This window comes from Hyla sarda, chromosome 12 (genome assembly GCF_029499605.1).
Source record: "Hyla sarda isolate aHylSar1 chromosome 12, aHylSar1.hap1, whole genome shotgun sequence".
Classification (NCBI taxonomy): domain Eukaryota; kingdom Metazoa; phylum Chordata; class Amphibia; order Anura; family Hylidae; genus Hyla; species Hyla sarda.
In genome coordinates, this window is record NC_079200.1 from 31,372,304 (window position 1) to 31,397,876 (window position 25,573).

General features: G+C 44.2%; 1 long non-coding RNA gene across 1 annotated transcript in view; it reads left to right on the plus strand.

The window, feature by feature from the left end:
- The window catches only part of LOC130296342 (uncharacterized), a 69,305-nt gene that overhangs the window by 1,759 nt on the left and 41,973 nt on the right, over window positions 1–25,573 (plus strand). The gene's annotated exons all lie outside the window — the stretch shown is intronic.

A 25,573-nucleotide genomic window follows, 5' to 3' on the forward strand; every position in this document is an offset into this window, starting at 1 on the left:
CTTCCGTTTCTACACAGTAAATTTTTTGGTAAAAATGACACCTTCTCTTTATTCTGTAGGTCCATATGATTAAAATGATACCCGACTTATGTAGGTTTGATTTTGTCGTGCTTCTGGAAAAAATCATAACTATATGCAGGAAAATTTATATGTTTAAAATTGTCACTTCTGACCCCTATAACTTTTTTATTTTTCCGCGTATGGGGCGGTATGAGGGCTAATTTTTTGCACCGTGGTCTGTAGTTTTTAGCAGTACCATTTTTGTATTGATTGGACTTTTTGATCACTTTTATTCATTTTTTCATGATATAAAAAGTGACCAAAAATACACTATTTTGGAATTAGGAATTTTTTGGCGTGTACGCCATTGACCATGCGGTTTTATTAATGATATATTTTTATAATTCGGACATTTCGGCACGTGGCGATACCACATATGTTTATTTTTATTTACACTGTTTTTTTTTTTTTAAATGGGAAAAGAGGGGTGATTCAAACTTTTATTAGGGAAGGGGTTAAGTGATCTTTATTCACTTTTTTTTTGCAGTGTTATAGCTCCCATAGGGGGCTATAACACTGCACACACTGATCTTTTACATCGTTCAATGGTTTCTCATAGGAAACCATTGATCGATGATTCTGCCACTTGACTGCTCATGCCTGGATCTCAGGCACTGAGCAGTCATTCGGCAATTGGACAGCAAGGAGGCAGGCAGGGACCCTCCGGCTGTCCTGTAAGCTGTTCGGGATGCCGCGGCGATCCTGAACAGCTCCCTGAGCTAACCGGCAACATTTTAGTTTCACTTTAGACGCGGCAATCAACTTTGAACGCCGTGTTTAAAGGGTTAATAGAGCGTTATAGAGCGGGAACGGACTCATGACGTACCGGTACGTCATGGGTCCTTAACAGGTTAAGGCCAAAATGGGCCTGGTCCTTAAGGGGTTATCTGTACAAACATTTTAGTGGTTTGTTCCTATAAAGAGTGTATAAAAAATGTGCAGTGAATGTGTTACACCTTGCGCTCCGGCCACTTCCTCTGGACGTGAGCGCACTGTCCCCCTCTCCCCTGCCGCCGGCGGAGCTGGGATTCACATCAAGGGACCTAGGGCGCGCGCGTGCACTGGAGTTCGGAAATTTAAAGGGCCAGTACGCCCATAATTATGTGAAACACCTGACACTATTCTATGAGTCCCTGCACCTCCCACTCTTCCTTGCTAGATCTTCAGTGCCATTTGCCTGAGATTAAGCGTTCCATACTGTCTGCTTGCCTTGCCCATGTTCTGACCCTTTCGCTAAGTTATTTGACTACGCACCTTTGCCACCTGCCTTCACCTTCTGCTAAGTCCGACTACGCCTCTGCCTCATCCTACTGTACTTCTACTCGCCCAGCTACCTGTGTGGTCGAGTCGTATCGGGGGTAGCGACCTGGGTGTTGACTGCCGCAGCAAATCCATCCTGCCTTGCGGCGGGCTCTGGTGAAGACCAGTGGCACCTTAGACTCCGCTCCCCTATACGGCCCGTGTCATCAGCCACTCGGGTCAGTGGATCCACATCCAGCATCGTTACAGCAAGATCCACCCATGGTTCCCGCTGGGGTACCTCTGCCCAAGAATCCAGATCTCGCCACCAGAGATGCTCTTCAGTCCCAGAAGTTAGCCCAGCAGGCGCAGCAGTTAAACCACCATGATGCAGCAGCTGCTTACTGCCCAGCAACAACCGCAGCAGCCACAGCCTCCTCCTGCTCCTCCAGCAGTCACCACAGGATCCAAGCTCCCTTTGTCTCTTCCCGAGAAGTATGAAGGGGATCCCAAATCCTGCCATGGATTCAGTGCTCCATGCACATAGAGCTTATGGCGGAACAGTTCCCTATGGAACAAGCGAAAGTGGCCTTTATTGTCAGTCTGTTAACTGGAAGGGCTCTGGCCTGGGCAAGTCCGTTATGGGATCGCAGTGACCCACTCACAACCAGTCTTCAGGCTTTCCTGACGGAATTCCGGAGTGTTTTCGAAGAACCTGCACAAGCTTCTTCTGCTGAAACGGCCTTGTTGAGCCTTTCTCAGGGTAACTTCTCTGAGGGCAAATATGCCATCCGATTCCGTACCCTGGCTTCAGAGTTATCCTGGAATAATGAAGCTCTTTGCGCCACTTTCAAAAGAGGACTCTTTAGCCATATTAAAGATGTCCTTGCTGCCCCGGGAATTGCCATCTACCTTAAATGATCTTATACAACTGGCCTCCCGGATTGCGTTTCTCTGAGCGACGTGAGGAACAACATCTAGAAAGGGAGTCTGCATGACCTCTGCGCTTTCCTCGCCTGGCACCAGTCTTCCAGCAACCACCGCAACCTTCTATGTTGCCTCCCGCAGTGGAGGCTATGCAGGTGGATTGGTCTCGCCTGACTGCAGGAAAGAACTCGCCGATGAGCTGAGAATCTATGTTTCTAATGCGCCAGTGCAGATCATTTCCTTAAAGATTGTCCTGTATGTCCACAGTTACAGGGAAACGCTCGCACCTAGGGTTTGTGGGAGAGGCCTCCCTAGGTGTGAATACCATCTCTCCACGCTTGAATTTGTCGGTCCCGCTTTCTCTACCCTCCAAAGAGATTATTTCCGTTCTTGCCTTCCTGGATTTGGGTTCCACAGGAAATTTTATTGATGCCTCCATAGTACATAGGTATCACCTGCCGGTGTCTCGCCTTTTGAAGCCCTTATACATCTCTACGGTTAACGGAGAAAATCTGGACTGTACCGTGCTATACCGCACAGAATCGATATCAATGCAGGTTGGAGTCTTGCATAAGGAGAACTTGTCCTTCTATGTACTTCCTCACTTTACCTCTCCTCTCCTGCTTGGCTTTACTTGGTTGCAACTCCATGTCCCGCAGCTGGATTGGAAAACTGGAGAAGTTCTCCGTTGGGGACCTTATTGCAACAGTCACTGCATTCATACTCGTCTGTCTAAGTGGGTGTCTCCTTCTACTCCTCTGCCCGGTTTGCCTTCGTTTCTTCAGAACTATATTGACGTCTTCAGTGAGAAGCAAGCTGAGGTACTGCCACCTCATCGTCCCTATGATTGTCCTATAGACTTATTGCCCGGGGAAGAATTTACCCCCTGTCTATTCAAGAAAATCTTCAAAAATGCTTTATCAGCAAGTCATCTTCCCCTGCCGAAGCCAGATTCTTCTTTGTAGAGAAAAAGACGGTTGTCTGCGATGCTGCATGGACTATCGCGGACTGAATAAAATCGCTGTCAAGAACCGCTACCCTCTTCCCTTGATCTCAGAGTTATTTGACCGTCTCAGTGGGGCAAGGATCTTCTCCCAACTAGACCTTCGAGGTGCCTTTAACCTGATTCGCATAAGAGAAGGTGACAAATGGAAGACTGCATTTAATACTTGGGATGTACATTTTGAGTATCTGGTGATGCCGTTCAGACTATGTAATGCTCCAGCAGTCTTCCATGAGTTCGTTAATGATATCTTTCGTGACCTCTTATACACCTGTGTCGTGGTCTATTTGGACGATATACTCATTTACTCGCCCAATCTTCAGACTCATCGTTCCCACATCCGCCAGTTCTTACAACGTCTTTGTGACAAACATCTTTACGCTAAACTTGAGAAGTGTGTTTTCGAAAAGTCCAGTCTTCCTTTTCTGGGTTACTAGTCAAGGTCTACAGGCCCCAAGGTCTCTGTTTTTTCTCTAGATTTGACTTTTACATCCACTTCCGTCCTCCAGAGAAGAATCTTCGAGCTGATGCTCTTTCCAGGTCTTCTGATGTGCAAAGGGGAGAAAAGGGAGAGTGCTTCTTGGTGTGATAAAAGAGAGATAATCAGTATATAAGTGAAATAAGACAGCAGCTCACCAGATGTGGTTGTGTAACGTCATTCACAACAATGGTAAGCGCATCAAGAGGTAGTGTATCCACAGCCCTCCGTCTAGGCAAGGTATTCAATTGGTCTGGCTCCAAGGAGAATGCCAGCTAAACGTGGCACAGAATACAAAAGGAATGGAAATCAGATAAAATCGAGGTAATTTCTTTCCCAAGATGCAACGTGTTTCGATGCGGGAAAGCAGCTTCATCAGGCATGACAGGGAATGGGTATTTTATAGGAGTAGTAGTTTGTTACGTCGGTACAAAAAAGGGAGAGGGAACATTTGGAATAAGTAATGTGATATAACAATTACAGGAGAAACATATCAAAAACATATATCAAAAACATATATGAACAAATATAAAAAAAAAAGTAAATAAAAATACAAAAAGTAATGAATTGTATTTACTCAGAGTGAAATGCATACATGCATGCACGAGTGCGGAAATAGGGGCTAATGCATATATGCAAATTAATGCAAATCTATAACGATACAGTGGTCCCTCAACATACGATGGTAATTCGTTCCAAACGACCCATCGTTTGTCGAATCCATCGTATGTTGAGGGATCCGTGCAATGTAAAGTATAGGAAGCTGTACTCACCTGTCCCCGTCGCTCCGGACCAGGTCCTCACCACTCCTGATGCTGTCCCAGGGGCTCCCGATGCTGTCCCGCTGCTCCGGTGTCTTCTTCGCGATCCTCCGGCTTCTTCCGCATCTTCCGCAGGGTCCGGGCCTCGCTTTCTGGTGACGTTATTACGCTGCTGCGCCGATGCGGCGTGCGTAGTGACGTAATAACGACGCCGGAAAGCGAGGCCCGGACCCTGGAGAAGATGCGCAAGACACCGGAGGATCGCGAAGTGGACCCGGAGCAGCGGGAATAGGTAAGCGAACCTGCCAGGGATGCTTAAACTGCTATCCGACAGCAGCTTAAGCATTTTGCGCTGTCGGATAGCAGTTAATGCGATGGCCCCGACATATAAAAGCATCGTATGTCGATGCTGACATCGACATGCGATGGCCTCTGAGAGGCCATCGTATGTCGATTTTATCATATGTCTGGCCATCGCAGGTCGGGGGGTTACTGTATAGTCACTATAACATACACGAGAAGTGCATCTATAGCATGGAAAAAATTAAATACAATGGGATGAATAAAATACATAAATAGAAAAGAAACAAATTGTATATAAACCCCATGCTGATTAACCCCTTAAGGACTCAGCCCATTTTGGCCTTAAGGACTCAGACAATAAAATTTTTACGTTTTCATTTTTTCCTCCTCGCTTTCTAAAAATCATAACTCTTTTATATTTTCATCCACAGACTAGTATGAGGGCTTGTTTTTTGCGCGACCAGTTGTCCTTTGTAATGACATCACTCATTATATCATAAAATGTATGGCGCAACCAAAAAACACTATTTTTGTGGGGAAATTAAAACGAAAAACGCAATTTTGCTAATTTTGGAAGGTTTTGTTTTCACGCCGTACAATTTATGGTAAAAATGACATGTGTTCTTTATTCTGAGGGTAAATACGATTAAAATGATACCCATTATTATATATTTTTATATTATTGTTGCGCTTAATAAAAATCACAAACTTTTTAACCAAATTAGTACGTTTATAATTCCTTTATTTTGATGACCTCTAACTTTTTTATTTTTCCGTATAAGTGGCGGTATGGGGGCTCATTTTTTGCGCCATGATCTGTACTTTTTTTTTATACCACATTTGCATATAAAAAACTTTTAATAAATTTTTAATAATTTTTTTTTAATAAAATGTATTAAAAAAGTAGGAATTTTGGACTTTTTTTTTTTTTTTTCGTTCACGCCGTTCACCGTACGGGATCATTAACATTTTATTTTAATAGTTCGGACATTTACGCACGCGGCGATACCAAATATGTCTATAAAAAATGTTTTTTACGCTTTTTGGGGGTAAAATAGGAAAAAACGGACGTTTTACTTTTTTATTGGGGGAGGGGATTTTTCACTTTTTTTTTTTTTACTTTTACTTTTTTTACATTTTTTTTTACACTTGAATAGTCCCCATAGGGGACTATTCATAGCAATACCATGATTGCTAATACTGATCTGTTCTATGTATAGGACATAGAACAGATCAGTATTATCGGTCATCTCCTGCTCTGGTCTGCTCGATCACAGACCAGAGCAGGAGACGCCGGGAGCCGGACGGAGGAAGGAGAGGGGACCTCCGTCCGGCGTTCTGAATGATCGGATCCCCGCAGCAGCGCTGCGGGCGATCCGATCGTTCATTTAAATCGCGAACTGCCGCAGATGCCGGGATCTGTATTGATCCCAGGCACCTGAGGGGTTAATGGCGGACGCCCGCGAGATCGCGGGCGTCGGCCATTGCCGGCGGGTCCCTGGCTGCGATCAGCAGCCGGGATCAGCCGCGCATGACACGGGCATCGCTCCGATGCCCGCGGTTATGCACAGGACGTAAATGTACGTCCTGGTGCGTTAAGTACCACCTCTCCAGGACGTACATTTACGTCCTGCGTCCTTAAGGGGTTAAGCAGATGTAAAATTAGAAAAATATGTAGACCAAACAGTTAACAGTGGAAATAATGAAAAAAATAATAAAAGAGAGGAGAATAAAAGAAAATGAATTAAATAATAAAATGTGTAAATATAGGATGTAAATGTAGAAGTGATATGTACATATATTTGATCCAGTGTATCTGAGAGTAGGGAGTAGAGTTTAGCAAAAGTGAATAATCGAGAAATTGCGGTGGTCATATTGCAACTGTAAATGCATCTGCAGAGCATGAAAAATGTATATATGGAACAGAGGGTTATGATTATGGTACACACAGAGCATGTAAATTTGTATCTAACAGGGTTATGGTAATGTGATAAAAAATGTTAAGAAAAATTATTCCTATTGTGCATGGTAATATAATCAAACATTTTTAACCCCTTAACGATGCAGGACGTAAATGTAAGTCCTGGTGAGGTGGTACTTAACGCACCAGGACGTACATTTACATCCTAAGCATAACCGCGAGCATCGGAGCGATGCCCGGATCATGCGCGGCAGGTCCCGGCTGCTAATCGCAGCCAGGGACCCGCCCGTAATGGCGGACATCCGCGATCACGCAGATGTCTGCCATTAGCCCCTCAGATGCCGTGATCAATACAGATCACGGCATCTGCAGCATCACGGTCACTAAAATGGATGATCGGATCGCCCGCAGCGCTGTCGCGGCGATCCGATCATCCAGCACGGCAGACGGAGGTCCCCTCACCTGCCTCCGCTGCCTTCATGGCGTCTTCTTCTCTGATCTGCCTTCCCGCAGACCAGAGCAGAAGATGACCGAGAATGCTGATCAGTGCTATGTCCTATACATAGCACTTAACAGCATTAGCAATCGAATGATTGCTATAAATAGTCCCCTATGGGGACTATTAAAGTGTAAAAATAAAAGTAGAAAAAGTAAGAAAATAAAGTTAAAAAAATTTGAAACCCCCCCCTCCCCCAATAAAAACGTAAATTGTCCCATTTTCCCTATTTCACCCCCAAAAAGTGTTAACAAATATTTTATATACATATTTGGTATCGCCGCGTGCGTAAATATCTGAACTATTAAAATAAAATGTTAATGATACCGTACGGTGAACAGCGTGAACGTAAAAATAAAAAAAATCCAAAATAGATGCTTTTTTTATAACATTTTATTCCAAAAAAATTTATAAAAAATGGATTAAAAGTTCTATATAAGCAAATATGGTATCAATAAAAAGTACAGATCATGGCGCAAAAAATTAGCCCTCATACCGCCGCTTATACGGAAAAATGAAAAAGTTATAGGTCTTCAAAATAGGGGGATTTTAAACGTACTAATTAGGTTAAAAAGTTTGAGATTTTTTTTAAGCGCAACAGTAATAGAAAAGTATGTTGTTATCATGGGTATCATTTTAATCGTATTGAGCCAAAGAATAAAGAACACATGTCATTTTTACCGCAAATTGTACTGCGTGAAAACGAAACCTTCCAAAATTAGCAAAATTGCGGTTTTCTTTTAAATTTCACCACATAAATAGTATTTTTTTGTTTGCGCCATACATTTTATGGTAAAGTGAGTGATGGCATTACAACAGACAACTGGTCGCGCAAAAAACAAGCCCTCATGCTAGTCTGTGGATGAAAATATAAAAGAGTTATGATTTTTTGAAGGCGAGGAGAAAAAAACGAAAACGTAAAAATAAAATTGTCTGCGTCCTTAAGGCCCAAATGGGCTGCATCCTTAAGGGGTTAATGTAAAATGATTCCTATTATGCAAACCATGTAGACTATGCGATACCAGTAAATACGGCCTGCTAATAATTATCGAACATTTTCGATGGTCTCATTTAGACCATGTGGTACTAATGTGGATAATTTGAATATCCAAAAAGATTCATGATTAATTAAACAATGAAACCGATTAAGTCTACTGTCAGGTATTGTTTCAAGAATAGTCAAGCGTAAAGAAGATATGTCATCTTTATGGATAATGGAAAAGTGCCAAGAGACACTATGTAATATAAATTATTATTTATATTGTAATAAATATTTTTAATGTTAGATCTGTGATTAGACATACAGGAGCGCACGGTTTGAATAGTGCGCCCCACATATTGTAGGTGACAACTGCAGGATAACAGGTAGATAGCAAACTGTGTATCGCAATTTAACGATTGGTTAATAGAGAAAAAAATTTTGGTGAGTTTTAGTGTGAATATGACCCGCTCTATTTAAAATCTCCTGTCAGTGGAAAAATTAAGAGTGAATTGTAAACTCCATTTATTAGAATTGAGATGGGTGACAAAATCATGAGCCTGTGATTCAGAACCTGTCCATGAAATAAACAGGTCGTCTATATAGCGCCGAATAAAAATATAATATAAGGGGAATAGATCAGAGACTGTGCTAGGTGGATGGCTTCAAAGGACCCCATGAATAAATTAGCATAACTTGGGGTGAAGCGCGTCCCCATAGCACAACCTCTGATCTGTTGATAAACAGTGCCATTAACGGAAAATATCTTATGTGTGAGAATAAAAGAAGTCAACTGTAAAAGAAATGAAGCTTGATCGGGGTGTAGGGAGGGATCCCTACAGAAGAGTTCTTGTATCACCCTCAGGCCTAGGTCAGTATTGATATTGGAGAAGAGAGCATACATCTAAAGTATGAAAAGCAAAAGTGGAGGGTAAATTGATATTTTGAAGTTCTGAGATTAATTGGGTGGAATTATAAAACATAAGGCTGTAAAAAAAGATCAACGAAATGTGACAAATTGGCAGTAATGGATGAAATAGGGTGACGGGGGAGAATTAACGGAACATTTGTGAAGTTTCAGAAAGTAATAAAAATTGGGAAGGGAATAATGTTTAATAGTGAGGAAAGATAACTCTTTTTTTATTAAATAAACATTTGATAGAAGCTTCATTGATCATACTGACATAAGCCTGATGGTATTCATGTGAGGGGTCCTTATGTAGAATTTCATAATAGTTTTTGTCAGACAAGATTCTAAGTGATTCGAGAATGTAATCCACCTGATTTAAAATAGCCACTCCCCCCCCCCTTTATCCACATGGCGGATAATAAATGTTGATGATGTGCAAGACCGAGAATCTCCTCCTCAGCATATTATTCCTCCTGAGCGTCTCATCACTGCAGCCCCAGTAAATCTTCAGCACCTGCCTCCTGGAAAGACTTACGTGTCTCCCCGTTTAAGACTCCGAGTCTTGAAATGGGGCCATTTCTTTCTTCTGGCTGGTCATTCTGGAACTTGTCACCTTACAGCTCATTTCCAGACAATATTGGTGGCCTAGTTTAAGACAGGATGTCATTGATTTTGTCCGTTCCAGTCCAGTCTGTGCCTAGGATAAGACCCCTCGTTCTAAACCTGCAGGTCTTCTACAGCCTTTGCCTGTTCCAGAGCTTACCTGGACCAATATTGCTATGGACTTCATTACTGACCTTCTGTCTTCCAGAGGCAATACTGTCATTTGGGTGGTAGTGGACCGATTTTCTAAAATGGCTCCTTTTGTGCCACTGCCTAGAGTCCCATTTGCACCGCAGCTTGCTAAACTGTTCCTTTGCCACATCTTTATGTGTTTCACAGGAATAGCAGCAAAGTGAAGGAGAAAATTTCAAAATCTTCATTTTTTACACTCGCATGTTCTTGTAGACCCAGTTTTTAAATTTTTACAAGGGGTAAAAGGAGAGAAATTGCACCAAAATTTGTAACCCAAATTTCTCTCGAGTAAGGAAATACCTCATATGTGTATGTATATATATGTAAGTGTTCAGCGGGCACAGTAGGAACGACAATGGAATTTTGGAGAGTGAGTTTTTCTGAAATGGTTTTTTGGGGGGCATTTCACATTTAGGAAGCCCCTATGGTGCCAAAAAAAAAACAACAACATGGCATACTATTTTGGAAACTACTACCCTCAAGGAACGTAAAAAGTGGTACATTAAGTCTTAACACTCCATAGGTGTTTGAGGACTTTTCGTTAAAGTTGGATGTGTAGGGCGTGGCTTGCCACGGACGAAGATGGCTGCCTAAAGCGTTTGCTCCCACTCCATGTGGCCTTATATTGGCTGAAATAGCCCTCAGAAGCCCGCTGTCTGATGCCTAGAGGGGGTTGCAGATGTTGGAGGAACCCCCCTTCCTGTCCAGACCGTCGCCTGGCTCCTGGGACCATCACCCAGTATCTGAGCCCAGTCTCGGCTTCTGCCCAGAATTCTCTTCAGGCTGCCCGAGGCCAAGCACGGACCCTCCGATCCCGCTCTGTCAGCGCTGCTGCTGTGCGCGGCTCCCCTGCACCTCACCTGTCGGGACCTCCTGCGGTCATCTGCGGGGACTGCACTCCAGCTCCTACACCTTCTCTGCTGGCCCTGGCTGTGAGTGACTGCGGCGGGGAAGCCTCCCACCCACCATTTTCTCCATCTCCTGCTCCTCCAGCCTCACTGCAGCTGCCTGCTTCTGCCCGGACGCCTGCTGTAGATTCCGGTGGGTAAGTGCCTGCCCCAGTGTGCTGCTGCCTATACCGGCACCCTCCCCCACTGCTGGCCCTCAGCCTCAATTAGCCTCCCAGATTCTGGACTTCACTGCTGCTGCAGCCCATAGCTCGCCACTTAAAGGGGCCGCACCTATATTACAAGGGCCTCTCTCTTCAGTGCACCCCTCACACTGTATCAGGACTGCCACCCTTCCTGGGCCCTCCAGGCCCAGGGCCTTTGCCAGCTACAGTGCTCCCTTTGGCCTCATATGGCCCAGTGGTGCTGCCTCTGCCTATATCTGCTCCATCTCCGCCACAGTGTACCATGGCTGCGTCTCACCCCTCCTTTGGCCCATCCAAAGCTGTGCCTCCTCCAACCTCTGCCATCTCCCCTCCTCGGTCCTCGGGGACCTCTTGTCCAGCTGCTTCCCTCCTGGACTAGGATGCGGGCCCTGACATAGAACTGGACTGTTCGGGGGTGCCGGCCTCTGCTCCTTTGACTCCCGACCTCAGTTTGCTGCTCTCCCATGTCCCCTCCAAAGAGGACTTTAAGGTACTTATTGCGGAGGTCAAGGATGCCTGCAGAGCTGAGATCTCGGTCATACGTAGGGATCTTCAACATGTCTCTGGTCGGGTGGACGATTTAGAAGGTGCCCATGACTATACTAGATCCTACATTGCACAGCTTCACACTACTATCTCGGCCCAGACAGAATTTTTGGGTGACCTGCACTCTCACGTTGAGGATTTGGACAACCGGGGCAGACGTAACAACATCAGGGTTCGTGGACTTCCTGAGGCTACCCAGTCTGAGGACTTATATGTCACATTGGCGGCCATCTTTAATATGATTCTGGGCGAACCCCCATCTCATAAGTTTAAATTGGACCATGCTCATCATGCTCTATGCCCACGTCCTATGAATGGGCCGCCCGTAATGTGATCTGCTGTGTTGCGGACTTTCAATTAAAGGAGAGGATCATGTCTAAATCTCGCTCCTTCAGGAACTTCGATTTTGACGGTGCTCCTATACAGCTTTTTCAGGACCTTTCCTGGATTACCCTCCGTAAGCGGAGGATGCTTCAACCTCTCCTTGCCTCACTGAGTTCTGCCCATGTGCCCTACCGCTGGTCTTTCCCGTTTGCACTTCAGGCACGACGAGATGGATGGTCTGCTGTGCTACGCTCCCACGCAGACCCCTGCTGCCCTGTATATCCCGGTCCCCCAGATCTCGGATTGGGGACTGATTCTTCCGCCTCCTCCACTTCCCCCTAATATGGCAGCCGATTCGGGGAAAGCGCCAGCGGTCTGGTCAGAGTTCTGCTGCCCTGGGCCACGGTGGCTTACGTCCTGACCCTCCCTGATCCCGTGAATGGGACAGTTGCCCGCTCCCTATTCTAGCTGATGGGACTTCCTAATAAGAGTTTGCCTTATTATTGTTGTGCATTATGTTTTCTGCCTTTTTTTCCCCCTTATGGGCTGGTTTTTGAGCTGACTCCGCTCTACTTGCAGCAATAGGGCTTCTGGTTATATTTGGCCTGGCCTTGGGGTGGGACTCTCATTCCGCCTGGTAGTCTCCCTTGGTGCGTACTTCCACTTCCCCCCTTGAGGCCTTGAAAATTTTTGAAATGTTTCAGTTATATCCTTATCTACTGATGTTTTGTATTTTCGTGGCCTCCCCTCTGGCCCCTAGGTTCTTCTATGGTATTGTGTGGTTATCACCCCTGGTCTTTCATCCTTGTTTGTCTGTCTTAAATCCCCTCCCTTCCTTTACAGTCCTTCTACCCTCTTCTTCTTTTGGCTCTTTCTCTTTCTTTACTTTCGGAAGACCATCACTGATGAATCCCGGGGACTCCCCCTCCTCCTGGCTGCACTGGGTTCTACCTCTTGACCTGAGTGAGTACCCTGCTTCACTGGACCCCTACTGCTCCACACCCCGCTATCGCTAAGTGTGTCTCCTTGAATGTTAAGGGCCTCAATTCCCCGCTTAAGCGGTGTTTACTACAGAGAGAATTGGTGGCTTTAAAAGCAGACATTGTTTTCCTTCAGGAGTCACACTTTGACAAATCGGGTTCCTTCTCCTTTTTACAGCATATTTCCGATCTACTGATCGGAAGGTTGCCGGGGTAGTTATTTTGATTTCCAGGACCTGCCCTCTCCAGGTAACCTCCTCCTATGCGGATCCCCAGGGTAGATATGTTATTGTTCTTGGGTCTCTAGGGGGCAAACAACTCCTGTTATGTAATGTTTATGCCCCTAACTCTTCTCAGATCCCTTTTTTTGCGACGGGTCCTCTCTCGTCTGCATGGCTCTCTCCCATCTGCTTGGCTTTTGAGTGGTGACTTTAACCTAGTTTTCTCTCCCTCCATGCACCGTCACTCGGTAGTCGGCACTCCTCCCCCTTCTCCGCAAGTGCATCTTTCCACACTTTTTTGGCGACTGATACGTGCGGAGTCCTTATACGATCACACCCTCATAAGCTTCACTCCCGCATAGATTTTTTTGTTAACCTTCTCATGATCCGCATGCACTCCTCTGCTTCTCTTGAACCTATTTCCTGGTCTGATCATTCCCCTGTCCTGTTGTACTTCTCTCCCTTTGCTAACCCAACTCGTTGCTGCCATTGGCGCCTCAATGACTCTCTTCATAAAAGCCCTCCCCCCGGGATTCTATCCTGTAGCACATCACTAACTATTTTGCCAACAATGAGGGCTCGGTATCCTCACCGGCTGTCCTGTGGGAAGCTCACAAGGTGGTTGTCCGGGGCCACTGCATTCCTTTGGGCTCCAGATTGAAGCAGGATGCTCAGGCTTGTTTCCGGGAGCTTAGGGTTCAAATTCAATATTTGGAATCTTCTCTTTTTTCTTCCCCCTCTACCTCGACGTTGAGGTGCCTGATTGCGGCCTGCTCCCAATTGAGTTATTTGGCTCTTCATAGAGATGAACGCCAATTGCTTTATGCAAAGCAGCGCTTTTATGAGAAAGGCAACAAGGCTCACACCATGTTGGCTAGATGCCTACGGGAGCGTGCTGCTGCTCAGGCTCCCTCCGCATTGAGGGATCCCTCTGGGGTTCTGCATTATCACCCTGACTCTATCTCCAAACTCTTTCTTGATCACTATTCCCGACTTTACTCACTCGGAGCCTGGTGAGTGATCTGCTATGCTTGATTCCTTTCTTGCCAGATGTAGCCTTCCGTCTCTCTCGGCGTCCAATCGAGAGTCACTGAACGCTCCAATGTCCATTGAGGAGCTTACGGAAGTTTTGAAGTCCCTTCCGGCGGGACGCTCCCCGGGCCCTGATGGTTTCACCTACTTATATTATAAAACCTATTCTTCTGTCTTGCTTCCCCGACTTGTATCTTTATTTAACTCGTTCTTGGATGGGGAGGGTATACCACAATCTTCTCTTCATTCTCTTATTACTCTTATTCTCAAGCCTGGAAAAGGCCCTCATGACTGTGACAGTTATAGGCCCATAGCCCTTCTCAACTCTTTTCAAAAGTTTTAGCTAACCACCTCTGTTGTTTTATGCCATCTCTTATCCACAAAGACCAGGTGGGTTGTGGACTTGATTGATGTGGTCAATAGACAGTCTGAGAATGCCTTGCTGTTGAGTATAGATGCTGAAAAGGCCTTTGATAGGCTAGGCTGGCCTTTTCTCTTTGCCACTCTACAGAGGTTTGGTATCTCTGGTAGTTTTCTTACTGCTCTGCAGGGTTTTTATTCTTCTCCTACTGCCTCTCTTAAGCTGCCTCACTCTTCTACATCCTCTTTTACTTTATCTAGTGGCACTAGACAGGGGTGTCCGTTGTCCCCCCTGATCTTTGCTTTGTGCATTGAGCCTCTTGCTGCATTGATCCGGGGGTCATTACAGGGGTCTCATTGCATGGAAGGGACTTCAAACTTTGTCTCTTTGCTGATGATATCCTTCTTACCCTTACTAACCCACTCATCTCTTTGCCCTCCTTATATAAATTGCTTCAAGAATATGGTATAGTTTCGGGCTATACATTTAATCTCTAAATTAGGGCCTCTACGATAGGTTATATTTGGCCTCGTCCCTAAAACCTGTCATCATCATCAAGGGTAAGCACCCACCAATGTAAGTACCCTCCAATCCAATACTTACCCTTGATAATGATCTCAAACAGGTTTTAGAGACGAGGCCCTAATTTGAGGGAACTACTAGTGCATAGCCACTTCTCAAGGGAAAATAGGGAGACATGGTTGACTTCAAGTGTGAAGGGATCCTTCCCATGCGGTAATTGCATTTATTGCAAACATTTACCCATCGTGAAAAATGTCACCAATCCGGTAGACGGAAGGACATACGAGATCAGGCAGTTTTTCAACTGCCGCAGTAAAGGTATTGTATATATTGTAGAATGCAATTGTCACAAACTGTATGGTGGCAAGACTATTCAAGAATTCAGGAGGAGGATTTGTCAACACCTCAGTGCTGTTAGGAGAAATGAGGACACCCCCATTTCATAGCATATCAACTACTCACATGGTAGTAATTTGGATGCCCTACGGTTCTGGGGAATTAGCCAGATAAAGTTGGGACCACGTAAAGGTAAGCTTGATAACCTCCTCTTGAGGGAGGAGGCTCGCTGGATATACAGACTCAAGAGTCTAAGTCTGAGGGGCCTCAATGAAGGCTTTTCCTTCTCTGCCTTTTTATGAGTAGTCTTATTCATTCGCCCAAATGATGCTTGCAGTGACCACTGAGCCCTGAGGTGCTCATTTGTCTCCCACAATCAGGAGACTGGTAATATTTATGATAGTCTCCATTCATATGATCCTGGTTATCATTATTATTATTTTATGTTATTATTTTTTCAAAAGATACTTTTTGTCTCTATACTGACAAGGTTCCATTAATATGTGATTTCTATGGATAGTTAGTAATATTACTTTGCTGATGGTCGCTTAGTGAGTCCTTAGAAATACAATAGTATGACATGTAATGTATCCACTTTTTGGATATGTTACATTTAGTAGCATCTATACACTTAAATCAGTAGTATCCTTACATGTGAACTGTTCTATATTCTTCTTTCTGTGTTTTGTTCCTTTTTCCCCTTCTCCCTTTTCTTCTTTCTTTTCACTTGTGAGTTATATTTGCGGGTGATGTGTACATGTTGCATGAGGGGCACATTTAGTGAGTTTAATACAAAAACCATTTGACTTTAGTGACAGTCAAAATATGCTTTACTGTCACTCTTATCACTATAACCGCTTGCATGTACAACATACATTTATCACCTAGCTATCTTGTGCACCTACTACTTACCTTTTTGTTTTAAATTATTAGTTGGATTTTAGGGCATAGGCTAGTTTATTTCTTCATATATACAAAGGCTCATATGATTTTAATTTTGACCCCTTTACAGAACTATGAGCATATGGAATATCAGTCACTCCCTATATAGAATACAGCTAAGCGGCGCTGAGTCTAAGGGCTGGCGCACGCGCATACAATTAGAGAATGCAGAGATGTAACTAAGTGTTAATGCAGGCGCAGAAGGCTTCTAGGCAGGCTTGCTTTTGAGGCTATGTTGCTGCGCATGCGCATAAATGACACCACGTTGGACGGTGTTTACAAGTTTGTGCGATTGCGCACAGACCACGAAGTGACGGGGATATGGACCCGGAACTAATTGCCTCATAATAGATATACTGGGGATTGTGACTGGCTCAAACAATAGGTAAGGCGATTGGTTGGATTTAGAGTGATACTACTGGCTGCTAAATCGTAGTGGGTGGAGTTAATGAATTGATGTGGCACCCTGGGATAGGTGTTGCCATATCAACATGATATACACAATGTATGATTGGTATGTGGGGAATGACGTTCTTGGACTTGATTGGCAACATGTACTGTCCATTGGATATGGAAGTATTGATTGGTTATACTGCCATCAGGTCAAGTGTGTGATGTCATCAACAGAGGACTTAAAAGCATTTTTGACAGTCACTAGCCTGCACCTCTAAGGAAGCTCATGTATATGAGTGAAACTAGTTAGGTGGCAGTGTCTGTTTTTAAAAAATATTTGTTGTCACGTGAAGTGCCTAATGGACTGCAGCCTTAGGCAAATAGTATATACAACACTATCCATTTTTTCACAGTGATGGGGCATTAGCCTCAGCATTGGATTTAACCCCTTAAGGACGGAGCCCATTTTCACCTCTAGGACGAAGCCCTTTTTTGCAAATCTGACCACTGTCACTTTAAACATTAATAACTCTGGAATGCTTTTAGTTATCATTCTGATTCTGAGATTGTTTTTTCGTGACATATTCTACTTTAACATAGTGGTAATTTTTTGTGGAAACTTGCATCCTTTCTTGGGGAAAAATCCCAAAATTTGAGGAAAAAATTTAAAATTTTGCATTTTTCTAACTTTGAAGCTCTCTGCTTGTTAGGAAAATGGATATTCCAAATAATTTTTTTTTAGATTCACATATACAATATGTCTACTTTATGATTGCATCATAAAATTAACGAGTTTTTACTTTTGGAAGACACCAGAGGGCTTCAAAGTTCAGTAGCAATTTTCCAATTTTTCAGAAAATTTTCAAACTCGCAATTTTTCAGGGACCAGTTCAGGTTTGAAGTGGATTTGAAGGGTCTTCATATTAGAAATACTCCATAAATGACCCCATTATAAAAACTGCACCCCCAAAGTATTCAAAATGACATTCAGTAAATGTTTTAACCCTTTAGGTGTTTCACAGGAAAAGCAGCAAAGTGAAGGAGAAAATTCAAAATCTTCATTTTTTTACACTCGCATGTTCTTGTAGACCCAATTTTTGAATTTTTACAAGGGGTAAAAGGAGAAAATGTATACTTATATTTGTAGCCCAATTTCTCTCGAGTAAGGACACACCTCATATGTCTATGTAAAGTGTTCAGCGGGCGCAGTAGAGGGCTCAGAAGCGAAGGAGCGACAAGGGGATTTTAGAGAGTACGTTTTTCTGAAATTGTTTTTGGGGGGCATGTCGCATTTAGGAAGCCCCTATGGTGCCAGAACAGCAAAAAAAAAAACACATGGCATACCATTTTGGAAACTAGACCCCTTGAGGAACATAATCAGGAATAAAGTGAGCCTTAATACCCCACAGGTGTTTCACGACTTTTGCATATGTAAAAAAATAATAATAATTTTTTCACTAAAATGTTGGTTTTCCCCCAAATTTCACATTTTTTAAAGGGTTAATAGCAGAAAAGACCCTCCAAAATTTGTAACCCCATCTCTTCTGAGTATGGAGGTACCCCATAAGTGGACCTGAAGTGCACTGCGGGCGAACTACAATGCTCAGAAGAGAAGGCATCATATTTGGCTTTTTGAGAGCAAATTTTGCTCGGGGGCATGTCGCATTTAGGAAGCCCCTATGGTGCCAGAACAGCAAAATAACCCCCACCTGGCATACCATTTTGGAAACTAGACCCCTCGCAGAATATAATGAGGGGTACAGTGAGCATTTACCCCCCCCCCCCCACTGGTGTCTGACAGATCTTTGGAACAGCGGGCTGTGCAAAATTTTTCATTTTCACGGACCACTGTTCCAAAGATCCGTCAGACACCTGTGGGGTGTAAATTCTCGCTGCACCCCTTATTACATTCCGTGAGGGGTGTAGTTTCCAAAATGGGGTCACATGTGGGTGTGTTTTTTTTTTGCGTTTGTCAGAACCGATGTAACAATCAGCCACCCCTGTGCAAATCACCTCAAATGTACATGGTGCACTCTCCCTTCTGGGCCTTGTTGTGCGCCCCCAGAGCACTTTGCGCCCACTTATGGGGTATCTCCGTACTCGGGAGAAATTGCATTACAAATTTTGGGGGGCGTTTTTCCCTTTTACCTCTTGTGAAAATGAAAAGTATAGGGCAACACCAGCATGTTAGTGTAAAAATAATTTTTTTACACTAACATGCTGGTGTAGACCCCAACTGTTCCTTTTCATAAGGGGTAAAAGGAGAAAAAGCCCCCCAAAATTTGTTAGGCAATTTCTCCCGAGTACGGCGATACCCCATATGTGACCCTATTATGTTGCCTTGAAATACGACAGGGCTCCAAAGTGAGAGCGCCATGCACATTTGCATAGGGGTGGACATAGGGGTATTCTATGCCAGTGATTCCCAAACAGGGTGCCTCCAGCTGTTGCTAAACTCCCAGCATGCTTGGACAGTCAATTGCTGTCCAGAAATGCTGGGAGTTTTTGTTTTGCAACAGCTGGAGGCTCCATCTTAGAAACACTGCCATACAATACGCTTTTCATTTTTATTGGGGAAGGGGGGTGGTGGGGGGGGGGGCAGTGTACGTGTGTATATGTAGTGTTTTACTCTTTATTTTATGTTAGTGTAGTGTAGTGTTTTTAGGTTACATTCACACTGATTACACTGAGTCTCCCGCTAGGAGTTTCGAACTGCGGCGAAAAATTTCCCGCAGCTCAAATTTGTAGCTGGGAACTCGCTGTAATCTGCCGCCAGTGTGAATGTAGCCTGTACATTCACACGGGAGGGGGGGTAAAAACTACAACTCCCAGCATGCACTGACAGACCATGCATGCTGGGAGTTCTATGGGAGTTCTATCACCTAACTCAGTATTTTCCAACCAGTGTGCCTCCAGCTGTTGCAAAACTACAACTCCCAGCATGTACTGATTGTGGAAGGGCATGCTGGGAGATGTAGTTATGCAATGGCTGGAGGCACGCAAGTACAACTCCCAAGACATGCCAAGACAGCCTTATGCTGTTCCTGAATGCTGAGAGTTGTAGTTTTGCAAGATTTAGAGGGGTTCAAGTTGTAAATCACTGTCCAGTGGTCTCAAAACTGTGGCCCTCCAGATGTTGCAAAACTACAACTCGCAGCATGCCCAGACAGCAAACTGCTCCGGGATCCAGGTAGGGACCTTCGGCTCCGACCTTCCCTGGACGGTTCCCCAGTTTTGCCCGGACACAGATAGGTGGGCAAAGCGGGGGAACCGAACTTTAACCTCCCCTCCCCCGGTCTGCTATCGGTCGGTCGCTCGGCCGACCAATAGCAGGGATAGGAGGGGTGGCACCCCTGCCACCAAACTCCCATCCCTTTAGGGGGATCGAGGGTGTCTCGGACACCCCCGATCCCTCTTATTTTCCGGGTCACCAGTGACCCGTATGACCCGGAATCGCGCAGATCGCAGGTCTGAATTGACCTGCGATTTGCGCGCATCGCAATTATGGGGGGGGTCTCAGGACCCCCCCTCGGCGATGTGCCGGGATGCCTGCTGTTAGATAACAGCAGTCATCCCGGTCCGATCACCGCTACCGGTGACGCGGTGCTCCCGAAGCCCCGCGACGTACATGTACGTCGCCGCGGGCCAAGTGACACTTCGCGGCGCCGTACATGTACGTCGCTCGTCGTGAAGGGGTTAAATATTTTCCAATTCATTTTCACACTGCTATCATTACTGATTTTCTGAACCGTCACAATATAGGAGTATTTACATTTAAGTCATTTTAGGACATATCTTATAAAAGTTACGTCTTATCATTAGGGGTATACCAGCTTTTTTGTGCCTGGATGGCACTTGTTCTTTGCATCTCTCCCATAGGGCCCTGGCCAAGAAGCCGTTTAAACTTTTCCTCCATATAGTACTAGCGGCCAAGACCCTTATTGCCAAGTACTGGAAGAAGACACTCCCTCCCCCCCCCCCCCCCCCCTCAGAGCATGACCTTATTGCCAGGATTCATGAGATCCGCTATATAGAGTATCTCACTGCATCCCTGAATAACTCCATTCCAGTATACTTTTCTATCTGGGACCCTTGGGACAGTTTCCTTGACAGGCAGCCCCCGTGATACTTGACTTCATCTCCTTTTCTTGTTTCCCTCCTTCATTTTCTTCCCGTTTTTTCTTTTCTTTTTCTTTCTCCTATCTACTTCCTTTTCTACGTGTTGGACTGGGCTATTGGATAGTGTACATTCACATTATTTCTTTGTTTGGTGTCAGTGGAGTATGTTCTACCCTCCACTGACATTGTGCCTTGTTTTCCTTGTCATTGTAACAAAAATGTATAAAAATTTACAGTAAAAAAAATAAAAATTAAAATAAGTTGGATGTGTAAATGAATTTTTTCTTTCACAAAAAAGCTGGTTTCCCCCCAAATTTTACATTTTTACAAAGGGTAATAGGAGAAAATGCCACCCAAAATTTGTAATCCCATCTCTTGTGAGTATGGAAATACCCCATGTGTGGACGTCAAGTGCACTTCGGGTGCACTACAATGCTCAGAAGAGGAGTCACATTTGGCTTTTGGAAAGCAAATTTTGCTGAAATGGTTTTTGTGGGGCATGTCCCATTTAGGAAGTCCCTATAGTGCCAGAACAGCAAAAAAACCAAACAAAAAAAACAAAAAAAAAACAGATGGCATACTATTTTGGAAACTACACCCTCAAGGAATGTAACAGGGAGCCTTAAAGGGGTACTCCCGTGGAAAACTTTTTTTTAAATCCACTGGTGCTAGAAAGTTAAACAGATTTGTAGATTAGGACAAAGGAAATCTGGATACCGCTCACACCAGCGCTGGATATCCCTCACACCTGTGCAACGGACTGCCGGCACCACCCTCGGCAACTTAGACCATCTTTTCTGTATGTGACCTGCTGTGGATTTAATAAAGACAAGCCTTTTAAACCCATACCTTGGTGCTGGACGAAGTTATTTTTCCAGATTTGTAAATAACTTCTATAAAAAAAAAATCTTAATCCTTCCAGTACTTATTAGCTGCTGAATACTACAGAGGAAATTATTTTATTTTTGGAACACAGAGCTCTCTGCTGACATCATGACCACAGTGCTCTCTGCTGACATCTCTGTCCATTTTAAGAACTGTCCAGAGTAGGAGAAAATCCCCATAGCAAATATATGCTGCTCTGGACAGTCCCTAAAATGGACAGAGATGTCAGCAGAGAACACTGTGGTCATGATGTCAGCAGAGAGCTCTGAGTTCCAAAAAGAAAACCATTTCCTCTGTAGTATTCAGCAGCTAATAAGTACTGGAAGGATTAAGATTTTTTAATAGAATTTACAAATCTGTTTAACTTTCTGGCACCGGTTGATTAAAAAAAAAAAAAAAAAAAAGGTTTCCATGGGAGTACCCTTTTAACTACCCACATGTGTTTGATGACTTTTCTTTAAAGTCGAATGTGTAAATGAATTTTTTTCTCACTAAAATGCTGGTTTTTCCCCAAATTTTACATTTTTACAAGGGGTAATAGGAGAAAATGCCCCCCCAAATTTGTAACCCCATTTCTTGTATGGAAATACCCCATATGTGGATGTAAAGTGCTCTGCAGGCAAACTACAATGCTCAGAAGAGAAGGCGTGCCATTGAGCTTTTGGAGAGAGAATTTGGTTGGAATAGAAGTCGGGGGCCATGTGCGTTTACAAAGCCCCCGTGGTGCCAGAACAGTGCCCCCCCCCCCCACATGTGACCCCATTTTGGAAACTACACCCCTTACAGAATTTAATAAGGGGTGCAGTGAGCATTTAAACCCCACTGGCTTTTGACAGATCTTTGGAACAGTGGGCTGTGCATTCTCTCTCCAAAAGCTCCTTCTTTTCTGAGCATTGTAGTTCGCCCGCAGAGCACTTTATATCCACATATGGGGCTACAAATTTTTGGGGGAAAACAGGGTAGCGTTAGCATTTTAGTGATAAACTTTTTTTTTTTCATTTTCACATCCAACTTTGACGAAAATTTATCAAACACTATACCCCTTGTTACATTCCGTGAGGGGTGTCGTTTCCAAAATGGGGTCACATGTGGGTATTTATTGTTTTGCATTTATGTCAGAACCACTGTAAAATCAGCCACCCCTGTGCAAATCACAAATTTAGACCTCAAATGTACATGGTGCGCTCTCACTTCTGAGCCATGTTGTGCGCCTGCAGAGCACTTTGTGTCCACATATGGGGTATTTCTTTACTCAGGAGAAATTGCGTTACACATTTTATGTAAAACATTTTTAAAAAAAATACACTAACATGCTGGTGTAGACCCCAACTTAAGCTTTTCAAAAGGGGTAAAAGGAGAAAAAGCCCCCAAAATTTGTAACGCAATTTCTCCCCAGTACGGAAATATCCCATATGTGGCACTAAACTGTTGACTTGAAATACGACAGGGCTCCAAAGCGAGAGAGCGCCATGCGCATTTGAGTCCTAAATTGGGGATTTGCATCCGCCACCAAAAATACCCAACGGCAGTGTTTCCCAAACAGGGTGTCTCCAGCTTTTTCAAAACTCCCAGCATGCCTTGACAGTCAGTGGCTGTCCGGCAATACTGGGAGTTGTTGTTTTGCAACAGCTGGAGGCTCCGTTTCGGAAACAGTGCCGCACAAGACGTTTTTTATTTTTATTGGGGGGGGGGGGGGGGGGGAATGACTGTGTATATGTAGTGTTTTACTTTTAATTTTGTGTAGTGTAATGTAGTGTTTTTAGGGTATATTCACACCGGCAGGGGTTTACATATTGGGGGGGTTGCCAAATCTTCAGCTGTTGCAAAACTACAACTGCCAGCATGCTCTGACAGACCGTAGCTGGAGGCACATTGGTGTTTCGCAACCAGTGTGCCTCCAGCTGTTGCAAAACTAGAACTCCCAGCATGTATGGTCTCTTCGTGCATGCTGGGAGTTGTACTTTTGCAACAGCTGGAGGCACACTGGTTGCAAAACACTGAGTTAGGACACAAATTCTGTTTCACAACCAGTGTGCCTTCCGCTGTTGCAAAACTGCAACTTTCAGCATGCATAAACAGCCGAAGGGCATGTTGAAAGTTGTAGTTTTGCAACAGCTGGAAGCACACTGCTACAACTCCCAGCATGCCCTTTGGCTGTCCATGCATGCTGGAAGTTGTAGTTATGCAACAACTGGATGCACACTTTTTCATAGAACAAATGTGCCTCAAGATGTTGCATAACTACAACCCCCAGCATGCACAGACTACCAAAGGGCATGTTGGGAGTTGTAGTTGGAATGCCAGCTGTTGCAAAACTACAACTCCCAGGATGCCCTTTGGCTGTGCATGCTGAGAGTTGTTGCTAAGCACAGCAGGAGGTGATTTCAGGTACGCCCTTGGTCCTAAAGTACCAGTACGTTAGGTTGTACCCGTACGCCCGTGGTCCTTAAGGGGTTAAAGAATTTATTAGCAAATTATGGTGGAAAATAATTATTTGGTCAATAACAAAAGTTAATTTCAATACTTTGTTATATACCCATTGTTGGCAATGACAGAGGTCAAACGTTTTCTGTAAGTCTTCACAAGGTTTTCACACACTGTTGCTGGTATTTTGGCCCATTCCTCCATGCAGATCTCCTCTAGAGCAGTGCTGTTTTGGGGCTGGCGCTGGGCAACATGGACTTTAGACTCCCTCCAAAGGTTTTCTATGGGATTGAGAACTGCAGACTGGCTAGGCCACTACAAGACCTTGAAATGCTTCTTTTTTTTTTTACTGTTTATTTATCATATTTTTTTTCAATAAAACATTAATTTTAACAAGAAACAAAGAGTTATAGAAAGAAAAAAAAAATTATTGCGTCAGCAAGAGTGTGGAATAACACAAAATATCCAAGCAAAACTGTCAGAATATGATAAGAATCCCATATATATGTAGCTTTAAGTTTTTACCTTGTCTCTATAAGTTAGAGTAACGGGTACTCAAATTATCAATCTATTAATATCTGCAAGTGTAATTTAGTCATAGACATAGCATTCTATAAAATTTCTTATGAAACCACTCCTTCATTGCCCGGTCATGCTGAAAGACCCAACCACGTTTCATCTTCAATGCCCTTGCTGATGGAAGGAGGTTTTCACTCAAAATCTCACGATACATGGCCCCATTCATTCTTTCCTTTACATGGATCAGTTGTCCTGGTTCCTTAGCAGAAAAACAATTATACAATTTTGTTTCTGGTGTCCTTCAACAGCTCTTTGGTCTTGGCCATAGTGGAGTTTGGAGTGTGACTGTTTGAGGTTGTGGACAAGTTTCTTTTATACTGATAACAAGTTCAAACAGAAACAGGTGCCATTAATACAGGTGACGAGTGGAGGACAGAGGAGACTCTTGAAGGAAAACTGTCACGCTGATCAGTTTGATGCTTACCGTGCCCCGATCTGCCGCGCCGTTCGGCCATAATCTTCTATTTTCTGTATATGCTAATGAGGTGCCAACTGGCACCGGCAGGGCTAACTGGCACTATGATGTCAATGCCGCCTGCCGCAGTGCCGCCCAGGTCATCAATATTCCTCCCCTTCATTACAGGGTGGGGAGAAGAGGGAGAGGCGGAGGGAGGGGAGGAATATTGATGAGCTGGGCGGTGCTGCGGCAGGGGGCACTGACTAAGCATATACCGAAAATAGAAGATTACATCCAAACAGTGCGGCGTATGCGGGCAAGGTAAGCATCAAACTGATCAGCGTCCCCGGCACTACCAGCCAGTACCGCTGGTTAGTGCGGGGGGAGAAAGCTGACAGTTTTTCTTTAAAGAAGAAGGTGCAGGTCTGTGAGAGCCAGAAATCTTGCATGTTTGTAGGTGACCAAATACTTATTTTCCACCATAATTTGCAAATAAATTCTTTAAAAATCAGACAATATGATTTTATGGATTTTTTTTCTCATTATG